Consider the following 13,518-nt stretch of genomic DNA (forward strand, 5'->3'; position numbering starts at 1 on the left):
AGGAATGAAATCAATAAAAAAAAGTTTGCAGCACAACTATTCCAGTACCACGAGGAGCTGATAGATTAATATACAGTCTGCAAAGCTGAGGCTCCATTCACTTCACAATTGTGGTGTACGGTCGCCAATCTGCCCCCACATTTTAATCCAGGGGTGAGAAACCTTTTTTCTCCCAAGGGTCATTTGGATATTTAGAATATAATACAAAATTATTAACTTAAATGTTAGAAATGTACAGTGTAAGGCAGGTACGGACTGGGGCTGAAATTCAGCCCTGGCATTTCAAATCACACAGGCCCATGGTGTCCCTGTCCCCATGAACCAGATGGGATATGTTACTAATATTACACTGGATGTAGGAAAGGTAGGACCAATCTTTCTAATGGTACCAGTGGCTGCTGGGGTAAGTGACGGAATCAGCAACTTTGTGCTCCATCACAACTCTTTAACAGTATGGATGTCTTGAGAACCCCGATTCTGTTAACAACGTAGCAGACAGGGCAGCCCATGACCAGACAGGCCCTTCTGGCATTTGCCAGAATTGCCAAATGGCCAGTCCGGCCCTGGTGTAACAGGATAGTTGCTCATGAATAGCTAAAATATCTAGAGCAGCAGCTTGAGGTCCGATACAAGACCCATGTGATACACCGTACAGAAAGTGAAAAAAACAAATAAAAAACAAAGACAATCACACTAGCTAGTAAATAGGATATTAGACCAAATATATAACTGGTGTAGAATCTGTAAAATTGTTCTCACTGAGATGCGAATGTAGAAAAACTGCATTTGTATCCTGTAAGATGAGACCTGTCCATGTAGTGGTGATACAGTCCTGCCACAACAGGGGATATTTTCGTGGCTAAATATGACACTAGCTGATTCTACTGTATTAATATTCCATGTTTTACAAGTAGTTGGAAATGGATGGCTTCATTCCAAAATGTCTTCTAGTTCCTCCAGTATGTGTATGGCATGGCTTAATCAGTCGGTATTGTCCCTGTCAACTAGACATGCAAGTTCGGTTTATGATGTCATTGCCTGTTCAGTGTGGTAGTTCAATGGAGGCAAAAAAAACATACACTTTTTAAAAAACAGTTTTGCTTTGCCTTGGTAATGATAAAGGGGTGTCCACTACTCAGACAACCCCTTCTCAATCACTGTGTTTTCATCTTGTAACACAATAACAGCTATACTCACCTCTGGCGCCAACACCCTTCCAGTGTAACTAATTTTTTGGCTGTAATTGCTTCTCTTTGGTAAGGTATGACAAGTTAGGTGGTGTCGATGATGTTCCTACTCGTTCCAGGTTTGTGTTGGTCAGTCAGAACAGTTGACTTTTTGTGATGATAGGTTTTGTAAAGAACTGAATGCAGCAGTAAGTTGTTCTGAACACAGATGCATAACCCCTTCATGACCTTGAAGTTTTCCCGCACTTGATGACTGATTTAATCAGCCATCAAGTGCCTTTAACAGCTGTGGGTGGGATTTACCACATGCCAGCCAGAAGAGCATCACAAATCCTGCCCATCGGCAGCACTGTCACAGAAGGGTTGTCATGACAGCTGTGCTGCGATTATGAATCTCCTGTGAACTCCGGCTTGTTGCCGGTGCTCATAGGACAACGTGATTTTTCCCATAAATAGCAGTGCTGAAGCACTGCTATGTATAGCACAGGCGATCAAACGATCTCAGCTTCAAGTCTCCTAGGGTGAACAAAGATGACAGTAAAAAGAAAAAATAAAGTTTTTACAATATGAAAAAAAAACAACAGTTCAAATTACCTTCCTTTTGCCCCATTGAAAATAAAACAATTAAAAAATACACATATTTGGTATCGTTGAATTCAGAAATGTCCAATCTATCAGAATATAAAATAAATCAATCTGATCGATATATAGCGCAACAAGAAAAAAATCAAACTGGCAGAATTATGTTTTTTTGGTTGCCACAACATTGCAATAAAAGGCAATCAAATCATTGTATCTACCCAAAATGGTATCAATTAAAACATCAGCTCACGGCGCAAAAAATAAGCCCTCATCCAGCCCAAGATTCTGAAAAATGAAAACATTACGGGTTTCGGAAAGGATGTACTCGTGTATAAGCCAAGCTTTTTTAACATTTTATTGTGCTGAAAATGCCCCCCTCTGCTTATACCCGAGACATTGTCTCAGTTTATGGCGGGGAAGGGGGAGCAGATGGGTCACAGGAGGCTGCGGCTAAAGCCTGTGCCCGCTGCTAAAGAGAAAGGAATATTTTCTGCACTGGCAATAAATATTAATTTCTCTTATAGCGCGCACAGTTACATCTGCAATCACCGGCTTCCAGTATAAAGAAAACATCCTACTTACCTTCCCTGTGCGTCCTTGCAGCATCTCCTTCCGGCTTCCAGCAGTTCTTGCGGCCGGGACGATCACATGTCACCGCTCATTAAGGGAAAGAATATTCATTCCACTCCACGCCTATGGGAGTGGAGAGGTGAATATTCATTATCTTAATGAGCGGTGACATGAGATCACCCGGCCACAGGAGCTGCTGGAAGCCGGAAAGAGATGCTGTGAAAGTGCGCAGGGAATTTAAGTAGGATGTTTTTTTTTATTTTATGTTTTTCTCATGGGGGCCATACATACAAGGATAAGTATGAGGAACTATGCATAAAAGGATGGGGATAGGGAGCCATGCAGACAAGAATGGGAATAAGGAGCCATGCAGACAAGGATGGGAATAAGGAGCCATGCAGACAAGGATGGGAATAAGGAGCCATGCATACAAGGATGGGAATAAGGAGCCATGCAGACAAGGATGGGAATAAGGAGCCATGCAGACAAGGATGGGAATAAGGAGCCATGCATACAAGGATGGGAATAAGGAGCCATGCATACAAGGATGGGAATAAGGAGCCATGCAGACAAGGATGGGAATAAGGAGCCATGCAGACAAGGATGGGAATAAGGAGTCATGCATACAAGGATGGAAATGAGGAACCATGCATACCAGAACAAGGATTAGGGGACAATGCATACCCGGCTTATACTCGAGTCAATAGGTTTTCCCAGTTTTTCGTGGCAAAATTAGGTGACTCAGCTTTACTCGGGTTGACTTATACATGAGTGTATACGATAAGCAAAATAAAATGTTTCATATAAATGTTGGAATTTTTATCACTACTTAAATGAAAAAAAAAATGTTTGGTATCTGCGTACTCACACTGACCTGGGGAGTCATAATGCCATATCGGTTTTAATATATAGTAAACATAGTAAGTAAAAAATACAATTGTGGAATTTCACTTGTTTTTGCAACTTCACCGCACTTGGATTTTTCTTCACATTTTCCAGTACGGTATGTTGTACAGTAAAATGAATGGTATTCAAAAACTCGTCCCACAAAAAACAAAACCCAATGTTAGGTGTCGAGTTCCCGCCTCTGCACCGATGTTGATAGACCATTTATTATGGAGGTGGATGCCTCATCCGTTGGTGCTGGAGCAGTCCTTTTCCAAAAGGATGCTCAAGGTCAGAAGCATCCTTGCTTCTTCTTCTCTAAGACCTTTTCACCAGCGGAGAGGAATTATTCCATCGGGGACAGGGAGTTGCTAGCTATGAAGTTGGCTTTCTCAGAGTGGAGACATCTTCTGGAGGGAGCTCGCTTTCCCTTCCAGGTGTTCACAGACCACAAGAACTTGGTGTATTTACAGACAGCCCAGCGGCTAAATTCTCGTCAGGCTAGATGGTCCCTGTTCTTCTCTTGGTTCCATTTCACCCTCCATTTTCTTTCCGGGGAGAAGAACGTTCGTGCCGACGCTCTCTCTCGCTCTGTAGTATCTTCAGAGGAGGAGGAGCCTTGGCTTATTGTCCCTTCAGAGAGCCTGAGAACAGTGGCTCCAGTTTCGCTAGAGTCTGTGCCCCCAGGCAAGACTTTCGTTCCATCTAATTTGCGACCGGAGGTTCTCTCTTGGGCTCACTCGTCCATGGTGGGTGGACACTTTGGGACCAAGAGGACATCTGAGCTCTTGGCGAGGACGTACTGGTGGCCGCATATGGCTCATGACGTCGCAGACTATGTTCGGGCATGTCTCTCCTGTGCCAAGAACAAGTCTCCTCGGCAACGACCAGCTGGGTTGCTTTACCCCATGCCAGTAGCGGACAGGCCCTGGGAGATGGTCGGGATGGATTTTGTGGTGGGCTTACCCAAGTCTCGTAACTGCACCATTATCTGGGTGATCACCGACCATTTTTCCAAAATGGTGCACTTGGTGCCTCTTCCACGGCTACCTTCTGCACGGGCTCTGGCTGTGTTGTTCATCAAACATATCTTTCGCCTACACGGTATGCCAGACAAAATTGTTAGTGACCGGGGTCCCCAGTTTGCGTCTCGATTCTGGAGAGAGCTTTGTCGTCTACTCAGTATTGAGTTGAATCTCTCTTCGGCATATCATCCCGAGACGAATAGGTTGGTAGAGAGGGCCAACCAGACCCTGGTCACATATTTACGACATTTTGTTTCTGCCAGGCAGGATGACTGGGCATCCTTGCTACCGTGGGCAGAGTTTGTGCTTAACAACGCCGTAGCCGACTCCACCGGTCAGACTCTGTTCCTCCTAAATTACGGCCAGCATCCGCGTGTCCCTGTGCCAATGCCCGTGTCTTCCACTGACTCCAGGGTGGCAGACTGGGCTGTGGAGGCACGGGACATTTGGGACCGCACTCAGGATGCCATTCGGGCCTCCAAGGAAAGAATGAGGTCCTCCGCCGATGCTCATCGGCGCCCTGCTCCGACCTTTGCTTCTGGCGACTTAGTGTGGCTCTCCGCATCCATCAGGCTGCGTGTTGAGTCCACTAAGTTTGCACCTCGCTACTTGGGTCCCTTCAAGGTCCTCGAACAGGTTAACCCTGTGGTCTACCGTCTGGCCCTTCCTCCACGCTTGGGTATCACTGACACCTTTCATGTGTCCCTCTTGAAACCCGTATACATGTCCCGGTTTTCCGAGTCATCTGCCGGGACATCGGGTTCGTCTACGGACGATTACGAGGTGAACGCTATTTTGGGGTGCAAGGTGGTATGTGGCAAAAAATTCTATTTGGTGGATTGGAAGGGTTATGGCCCAGAGGACAGGTCCTGGGAGCCTGCTGAACACACTCGAGCTCCACAGCTCATTGCTGCCTTTGAGTGTAGCGAGGCCCAAGGAGGGGGAGCCCTAGGAGGGGGGGGTAATGTTAAGTGTCGAGTTCCCTCCTCTGCACAGGGGGAATCTCGAACCATCTCTGCTGCAGTCTCCCATTCTTCTCCAGCTGCAGTGCAGTCTGCTCAGCCGAGACGTCGGTCCCAGCGTCTTGCTCAGTCTTACTCTGTGCATAGGGTTACTGCTGCTTTTCCTGCTTCTGCCATTGAAGCCAGTGCTGGGCAGCGGCGAGCAGACGCTTATGGGACTAAGTCCTGCTTTTCCCTTTCTGAGCATGCCCAGGACAAGATCTCCAGTTGGAGATCGAGGGTCAGATGCTCAGATACTGCAGCAGATCCCATTGGTCCTCCAGGAAGGTCCTGATGGTGCTCAACTTCTGTGGTAGCCTCCCATTGGTCCTTCTGGGAAAGTCATGTACATGCTGCAGCTATATAAGGTTCGCATGACCGCACGGCCATGCGCTAGTATACAATTGTAATCGTGTGTGTGTTGATGAGTGCAAGTCGTTCCTTAAAAAACCCATCCCTTGAGTATGACTGTTCGCGTAAGGTGTATGGCTGCAATCTAGTGCCCGGCTGAACTCACAGCTTAACACATGAAACAGCGCCTACTGCTGTGACCGCCAGTACGGCGCCACGCGCCATTAGAGCGCTTCTTAAGCCCAAGTCTGGGTGGTTAGTGGCATCCACCAGTACGGCACAGTTCGCACTTTCGTGCTATTTGATTATTAGTTTTGTTACGTGCGGTACTGCGGCCCTGTGACGCAACAGGGTTCGCTTCCTTCACACAGGGTGAAGTTAACCCGTGTGTGTATTCACATTGTACCGCCATATAGTCCGTCATTACTTGGCAGCAGGTTCCATCTCTGCACGGTGGACCCCGGGCTGCGAACGCACCTTATTCTATCTTATTATTTGGTGCGTTCCGCTAGCCCTAACACCCTCATACTGCTATATTGATGGAAAAATAAAACTTATTGCTCTTGGAAGAAGGCAAGGAAAATCGGGAGGACATGGTTAAAGTGGCAAATTCAACAATGCTCAAGTAGCGTTCATAGAACTCATGCAGTGAGAGGTCAGCTGCATACATCACATAGGAGACACCGAGACTGCTGTGTATACATTATATATGATACACTGTGTCTGCTGCATACATCACATAGGAGACACACAGTGCTATATACCACATATAGAATACAATGAGACTGCTGAATACACATCACATAGGATACACCAGGACTGCTGCTTGTAACACATAGAAGACACTGAAACTCTGCATACATCATATACAAGACACTGCTGTATATAGCACATACAGTTAGGGACAGAAATATTTGGACAGTGACACAATTTTCGCGAGTTGGGCTCTGCATGCCACCACATTGGATTTGAAATGAAACCTCTACAACAGAATTCAAGTGCAGATTGTAACGTTTAATTTGAAGGGTTGAACAAAAATATCTGATAGAAAATGTAGGAATTGTACACATTTCTTTACAAACACTCCACATTTTAGGAGGTCAAAAGTAATTGGACAAATAAACATAACCCAAACAAAATATTTTTATTTTCAATATTTTGTTGCAAATCCTTTGGAGGCAATCACTGCCTTAAGTCTGGAACCCATGGACATCACCAAACGCTGGGTTTCCTCCTTCTTAATGCTTTGCCAGGCCTTTACAGCCGCAGCCTTCAGGTCTTGCTTGTTTGTGGGTCTTTCCGTCTTAAGTCTGGATTTGAGCAAGTGAAATGCATGCTCAATTGGGTTTAGATCTGGAGATTGACTTGGCCATTGCAGAATGTTCCACTTTTTGGCACTCATGAACTCCTGGGTAGCTTTGGCTGTATGCTTGGGGTCATTGTCCATCTGTACTATGAAGCGCCGTCCAATCAACTTTGCAGCATTTGGCTGAATCTGGGCTGAAAGTATATCCCGGTACACTTCAGAATTCATCCGGCTACTCTTGTCTGCTCTTATGTCATCAATAAACACAAGTGACCCAGTGCCATTGAAAGCCATGCATGCCCATGCCATCACGTTGCCTCCACCATGTTTTACAGAGGATGTGGTGTGCCTTGGATCATGTGCCGTTCCCTTTCTTCTCCAAACTTTTTTCTTCCCATCATTCTGGTACAGGTTGATCTTTGTCTCATCTGTCCATAGAATACTTTTCCAGAACTGAGCAGGCTTCTTGAGGTGTTTTTCTGCAAATTTAACTCTGGCCTGTCTATTTTTGGTATTGATGAATGGTTTGCATCTAGATGTGAACCCTTTGTATTTACTGTCATGGAGTCTTCTCTTTACTGTTGACTTAGAGACAGATACACCTACTTCACTGAGAGTGTTCTGGACTTCAGTTGATGTTGTGAACGGGTTCTTCTTCACCAAATTAAGTATGCGGCGATCATCCACCACTGTTGTCATCCGTGGACGCCCAGGCCTTTTTGAGTTCCCAAGCTCACCAGTCAATTCCTTTTTTCTCAGAATGTACCCAACTGTTGATTTTGCTACTCCAAGCATGTCTGCTATCTCTCTGATGGATTTTTTCTTTTTTTTCAGCCTCAGGATGTTCTGCTTCACCTCAATTGAGAGTTTCTTTGACCGCATGTTGTCTGCTCACAGCAACAGCTTCCAAATGCAAAACCACACACCTGGAATCCACCCCTGACCTTTTAACTACTTCATTGATTACAGGTTAACGAGGGAGACGCCTTCAGAGTTAATTGCAGCCCTTAGAGTCCATTGTCCAATTACTTTTGGTCCCTTGAAAAAGAGGACGCTATGCATTACAGAGCTATGATTCCTAAACCCTTTCTCCGATTTGGATGTGGAAACTATCATATTACAGCTGGGAGTGTGCACTTTCAGCCCATATTATATATATAATTGTATTTCTGAACATGTTTTTGTAAACAGCTAAAATAACAAAACTTGTGTCACTGTCCAAATATTTCTGGCCCTAACTGTAGGATACACCCAAACTGTATATACATTGCATATAATACACAAAGACTGTTTATATATCACAAATGATACACTTGAGACTCTTATGTACGTAATGTATGTACTGGAGACTGCTGAATATATTACATATGCGACACTGTGACTCTGCTGCATACATCAGCTACTGCTGCACTCATCATATGAATGTGATAGGGGCTCCAATTTCACACAAAAAGAACCCTGGCCAGTGTCAGGATATTATCGTCTTGCATATGCCACATCGTTCAGTAGTCAACTATGCTTGCGCACTCTAAGAAATATAGTGAAATTTGGTATCAATGTACTATGTCTGTGGGCTCATATACCATTGGTGCAATCTGTGCAGCCAAACGGCGGTCGAAGAGGTAAGGCTGTCCACTGATCCCTCTAAAGTAGGTGAAAGTGGGAATTATGATAGGCTACTGGTTTGCAAAATGCCCATATGCTAAACTTGCAGAGGGCACTTTTCATTCTATGTCCGTCCCTGGGAACCGGACATCAGATTCATGGGCAGCACACTGACAGCATACCGACACTGACTGCACAATCGCAACGCTGAGGCATTTTAGAACAAACATACTTTGAAAAGGGTACCGCATCGGACTCATCAGCTGAGACACACAATCCACGTCCAGCTTTTTAAACTATGTTTACTCTCAAACGCATCAATGTTTCAGAGTGGAACATACCTGTCTGCAATCGCTCAGAGTGTCTGATTCATGCAGCATTAATTTGATGAAAGTTTTGTGGTAAACAGTAGTATATGCTTGAAATTTGATAAAAGAGGTTATTTCTCATTGACAACATGGGCTATGTTCCATGAGATAGTATATTAATAAGATATGTCTCTGTAGTATGGTGTGGCACATAGAGTACTGTACAGTATATTTGAGGATACATTTAAAGAGTTGTTCTCAAGGTGTTTTTTTTTGTCTGGGGGGCGAGCTACTGAAAGTGGACAATTTAGTCAAGCGGCATGGTTGCGTCACTAGTCCAAACTGTGCTCTCTTCAATGCTATTGAAGCATCCTAGGAGTGCAGAAACACTATGGCCTCATTCAGATGTTTATATAATAGGAGTAAAATTACAGAGTAGTTTGTTTTTACAAGCACTTCCTTAATTTTAACCAATATTGATTTTGAGACAACCCCCATTAAGCCTGGCCCTCACTGTGCAGTTTCTGATACTTTCCTGCTAAGTTCTAAATTAGGGTTATAGGGATATCCAGATTATGATTAAATAGAGTTTTACTATTCAGCTGCGGTGGCTAGGTGCTCGAGTGGTATAAATCTTAAGAAGGGATGACTCGAATCACAGCATAACATTCTTTGACTATGCACTTACGAGCTGTTGGATAAAATGAAACATTGAGAAGTGAGAATACAACATTACGGCACATCTTTTATATTTAATTCTGGGGTCGCCATGTTCTATATCTGTCTGGACACAGACTGATTATGAGATTGTTGGGATGAGTCAGACGGAAGGCATTTCTTACATTGAATCACCTCTGACATCACAGTGTGTATCAGACAGTGAGGAGCGGCGGTTCACACAGTTTGAGACTTGTTCAGAAAACAAAGTAGTGACAGCGCATAGATAATGGTTAGCAATATTTTAGAAAAAGAAGCAAATATTTCCTCTATGGCTGCAAAAGTCAGGCACTTTAGGGAAACAAGAGGAAAAATCCAGCAAAGCAGGATAAGATCCAAGATTTATTGAAAAAATCATTTAAAAGTGCAGGTCATGGCGGTTCCTCCAGTAGCCTCACAACCTATGGCCGGGATCACACACAGCAAGATACGGCCGAGTCTCGCAGGTTAAAATCAAGCTCTGGCACCGGCACTTCAGAGCGGAGCATGCGGCCGCATAGCAATACATTGAGCCGCACGCTCCGCTCCGGAGTGCCGGTGCCAGAACTTGTTTTCAACCTGCAAGACTCGGCCGTAGCTCGCTGTAGTGTGATCCCGGCCATTGCCTTTCAGCTCCTAGGAGCCTTACTCATGGTTATAGGATGCATGTGGGAACATGTCTTCATATAAAACTTGTTCCCATGAGTAAAGCTCTTGTTTCCTTGATATCCAGCCTGATCCCAGATTCATCCATGTTGTTGGTGAACTGACTCTCTCCTTTTCTTTTTACCTTGCAAAGTCAGGCACTTTAGGATCTCCAAACTGATTACATAGCTGGGGAGGGTAGTAAAAGACAAGTTCATACCCACCAGGCCGCAAAAAAAGATTACATCACTAAGAAAAATATACTTGAATCTTTATGCAAATGAGGCTCCAGAAGCACAAATGCTCCACATTATTCCTCGTCTGATTACATCCTTGCAGGCTTGATTAACATCTGTTTAAGTTCACACTGGGCGCTTTTGCTGCGCTTTTTTTCTGAAGCAAAACCTGATTTCTTGGCAGGAAAAAACAAATGTTTTGGGGCGTTTTTGTTTCGGTTTTGGTGCGGTTTTTTTCATTCGTTTTTGGGGCTAACTTGTGTCTCTTTGTGCATGCTAATAAAGTTGAGTGCCCCCAGAGAAAAAAAAACCTACTTCCTGTAGAACCATACCTCTAGATCCTTTTGAACAGCCAGCAATTCATAACAATAATAATAATTTTATTTCTATAATGCCAATATATTCCGCAGCACTTTACATTTTAGAGTATGTTGCCATGGTGGTCAGTAAATGCTGCGGGTTGGACGCTGCGTACATCCGCAGCGTCCAACTCGCAGTGGCCAGATGTTACAGCATAGTGGATGGGATTTGAAGAAATCCCATCTCCACTTTGCGTGCACGGATGCCTCCGGCTTCCCTGCATGTCAATTTATCTTGCGGAGAATCTCAGTCTCTGCAAGATAAATTTCCTGTCCAATGTATTGGACGTGGTGATTCCGCATGTTTCAATGAACACCTGCAGAATCACCTGCGTTCAAAAGCCGGCAGCGCATTGGAGAGAGCAGATATGTGCTGCGTCCAAAGCGCTGCCGATTACTGACCGTGGGACCATACCATTAGAGGGAACTTGTACAGACAATGAACATTACAGCATAACAATAAACACATAGATCAAAACAGATACCAAGAGGAATGAGGGCCCTGCTTGCAAGCTTGCAATCTATGAGGAAATAGGGGAGTCAAGAAACGTGGATGGTAACAATTGCTTTCATTGTGTACACTATGAGGATGGTCTGAGTGCCCGACGTCCACAGATGGGGGTTGTGCTCACAGCTCAACACCGTGCAGGATACTTGGCATTTGCCACAGAACACAAGGATTGGCAAATTTACCACTGGTGCCCTGTGCTCTTCACAGATGAAGAAAGTTTCACACTGAGCACATGTGACAGACGTCACAGAGTCTGGACACGCCGTGGAGAGCGATCTGCTGCCTGCTACATCCTTTAGCATGACCGGTTTGGCAGTGGGTCAGTAATGGTGTGGGGTGGCATTTCTTTGGAGGGCCGCACAGCCAAAGGTAGCCTGACTGCAATTAGGTACCGAGATGAGATCCTCAGACCCCTTGTGAGACCATATTCTGGTGTGGTTGGCCCTAGGTTCCTCTTAACCCCTTCCCGACCCATGACGCCACGTAGGCGTCATGAAAGTCGGTGCCATTCCGACCCATGACGCCTATGCGGCGTCATGGAAAGATCGCGTCCCTGCAGATCGGGTGAAAGGGTTAACTCCCATTTCACCCGATCTGCAGGGACAGGGGGAGTGGTAGTTTAGCCCAGGGGGGGTGGCTTCACCCCCTCGTGGCTACGATCGCTCTGATTGGCTGTTGAAAGTGAAACTGCCAATCAGAGCGATTTGTAATATTTCACCTATTATAACGGGTGAAATATTACAATCCAGCCATGGCCGATGCTGAAATATCATCGGCCATGGCTGGAAATACTAGTGTGCCCCCACCCCACCCCACCGATCGCCCCCCCAGCCCTCCGATCTGGCCGGTACACTGCTCCGGCTCCCCTCCGTCCAGTGCTCCGCTCCCCCCCGTGCTCTTGTCCGCTCCCCCCGTGCTCCAATCACCCCCCCGTGCTCCAATCACCCCCCCTGCACTCCGATCCACCCCCCCCCGGTGCTCCGTTCCACCCCCCCGTGCTCCATTCCAGCCCCCCCGTGCTCCGTTCCACGCCCCCCGTGCTCCGTTCCACCCCTCCCGCACTCCGATTCCCCCCCCCGTGCTCCGATCCCCCCCCGTGGTCCCCCCCCACCCCATCATACTTACCGATCCAGCCGGGGTCCCGTCCGTCTTCTCCCTGGGCGCCGCCATCTTCCAAAATGGCGGGCGCATGCGCAGTGCGCCCGCCGAATCTGCCGGCCGGCAGATTCGTTCCAAAGTGCATTTTGATCACTGAGATATAATCTATCTCAGTGATCAAAATAAAAAAAATAATAAATGACCCCCCCCCTTTGTCACCCCCATAGGTAGGGAAAATAAAAAAATAAAGAAATTTTTTTTTTCCACTAATGTTAGAATAGGGTTAGGGTTAGGGGTAGGGTTAGGGTTAGGGTTAGGGTTAGGGCTAGGGGTAGGGGTAGGGTTAGGGGTAGGGTTAGGGTTAGGGCTAGGGGTAGGGTTAGGGCTAGGGTTAGAGTTTCGGTATGTGCACACGTATTCTGGTCCTCTGCGGATTTTTCCGCTGCGGATTTGATAAATCCGCAGTGCTAAACCGCTGCGGATTTATGGCGGATTTACCGCGGTTTTTCTGCGCATTTCACTGCGGTTTTACAACTGCGATTTTCTATTTGAGCAGTTGTAAAACCGCTGCGGAATCCACACAAAGAAGTGACATGCTGCGGAATGTAAACCGCTGCGTTTCCGTGCAGTTTTTCCGCAGCATGGGCACAGCGATTTTTGTTTCCCGTAGGTTTACATTGAACTGTAAACTCATGGGAAACTGCTGCGGATCCGCAGCATTTTCCGCAGCGTGTGCACATACCTTTAGAATTAGGCTATGTGCACACGGTGCGGATTTGGCTGCGGATCCGCAGCAGTGTTCAATCAGGTTTACAGTACCATGTAAACATATGAAAAACCAAATCCGCTGTGCCCATGGTGCGGAAAATACCGCGCGGAAACGCTGCGTTGTATTTTCCGCAGCATGTCAATGCTTTGTGCGGATTCCGCAGCGAATTACACCTGTTCCTCAAAAGGAATCCGCAGGTGAAATCCGCACAAAAAACACTGGAAATCCGCGGAAAATCCGCAGGTAAAACGCAGTGCCTTTTACCCGCGGATTTTTCAAAAATGGTGTGAAAATATCTCACACGAATCCGCAACGTGGGCACATAGCCTTAGGGTTAGGGTTGGAATTAGGGTTGTGGTTATGGTTAGGGGTGTGTTGGGGTTA

General features: G+C 46.0%; 1 protein-coding gene across 1 annotated transcript in view; it reads left to right on the forward strand.

The window, feature by feature from the left end:
- The window catches only part of LOC138643406 (uncharacterized), a 186,971-nt gene that overhangs the window by 104,452 nt on the left and 69,001 nt on the right, over positions 1-13,518 (forward strand). The gene's annotated exons all lie outside the window — the stretch shown is intronic.

The sequence above is a fragment of the Ranitomeya imitator genome, chromosome 6 (genome assembly GCF_032444005.1).
Source record: "Ranitomeya imitator isolate aRanImi1 chromosome 6, aRanImi1.pri, whole genome shotgun sequence".
Taxonomy (NCBI): Eukaryota; Metazoa; Chordata; class Amphibia; order Anura; family Dendrobatidae; genus Ranitomeya; species Ranitomeya imitator.